The following is a 1,786-nucleotide window of genomic DNA, read 5'->3' as shown; positions in this document are numbered from 1 at the left end:
CGAAGCGGAATACATTGCCGCTGGTTCATGTTGTGCTCAATTAGTTTGGATGACCCAAACTCTTAAAGATTATGGGATATATGTGAAACATGTTCCATTACTTTGTGACAATGAAAGTGCTATCAAGATTTCTCACAATCCCGTGCAACACTCTCGAACTAAGCATATTGAAGTTCGTCATCATTTCATTCGAGATCACGTTGCTAAGGGTGACATAAACCTTAAGCATGTTCGCACCAATAAGCAATTAGTGGATATATTCACTAAACCACGTGATGAGAAAGTGTTTTGCAGGTTAAGAGGTGAATTGAACATCATTGATGCTTCAAACTTGGAGTAGGAACTCCATTGGATACATGCAAGACTTGAGCTTACGACTAATCACTTGATATTTCTCCTGTGATGATTATCTTATGTCTTAAAAATTTGCATCTTGCATGTTATATAACCCTTGTAGGTACTTGGATGAATCTAATTCTATGAGATTGCAACTCACTCACATCTTGAGCAATCTCTACATCACCAAGTCTCTACACAATGGTGGTTGATGACAAGGAAGCACGAAACCTTTCAAACATATACTTTGACAAATTCTATATTGAGTTTCATGATTGTCATGTTGGATACACAAGTGCTCTTCCTTGCGAAAACTAACCCATGTAGGTAGATGAACTCAAAATCCAAAGGGTGCTCCCAACTCTTAATGGGCTACATCAACCTTGAGCAACCCACACAAGTTCAACTACATGATCAAGATCAACACCGCCACCCAAGGTATGTTATTCCATCTTAGAGTAGCTTTACTCCAAGTCATGAGTCAAAGAAAATCAACAAGATGTGAATACATCAAGATACTTAAACGAAAAATGGTAACCCCATTTTGAGCTTAAACGATGCGTACGACCTATGATCAAGTGATCTCACTTAACTCCTAAGTCAATATACTCTAACATAGGTGACTTTGTCACCGCCCAACTCTAGATGAAGTTCTCTTGTATTCTTTTCTGTGTTCTTGAATTTGTCTCATGCATATTTGTTTCCCCTTTTCAAAAAAAGAACTTCATCTAGATCTTTTAGTTTCTTTTCTTTGCTTTTTGTTCTGCATTTTTTGCATCCAATTCATTGCAAATCTTTGTGAGATCTTATTTGTCCAGTGAGCTGAGGTGACAAGTGTTTTTCTCTGTGATGAACTCGTTTCCACCGGTTTCATGTCTCTGGTCTAGCCGAAGATTTTCGGAGCAACCGAAGAATACAACTCGGTGACACCGATTTCACTACAGGAAAAACATTTTGCCATTTATTCCTGCTTTATTCTTGATCCAGCTCCACTCAATGAATCTTGTCCTCTGCAAGCATCACATTTACCTTAATGCTTTGTACTATGATTCAAGGACCGAACCCATTCACAACAAATTCCAGAAGACCCTTCTTGGAAATTGATGTCAAAGGGGGAGAGAGAGATCACATCAAAGCTTAATCAGATCTCTAGGGGGAGGGAATACTCCAGGAAAGAGTAATCTTCAAGGATCCCAGATGCTTGATGTTCAAGAGGAGAGATGCCACATGTCTTCTTGGGGGAAAGACATGTTCATATGTGCTTATTTGCATTAGCTCTGTTCATTTGTTTCTTTGAGCTCTATTTTTCTGTTCCCTATCTTCTCCTAGTATCCCATGCTAGATTCAGGGGGAGCAAGACATCCAAGGGAAAGAAATTTATTAAATTCATTGCATATCTTTCTCTTTGGGGACATGTCAATATCTATCGTGGTACTCTGTAGTCACTCTA

This window comes from Triticum urartu, chromosome 1, assembly GCF_003073215.2.
Source record: "Triticum urartu cultivar G1812 chromosome 1, Tu2.1, whole genome shotgun sequence".
Classification (NCBI taxonomy): domain Eukaryota; kingdom Viridiplantae; phylum Streptophyta; class Magnoliopsida; order Poales; family Poaceae; genus Triticum; species Triticum urartu.
The sequence above is the reverse complement of the archived record's forward strand: the minus strand, read 5'-3'. Positions refer to the sequence as shown.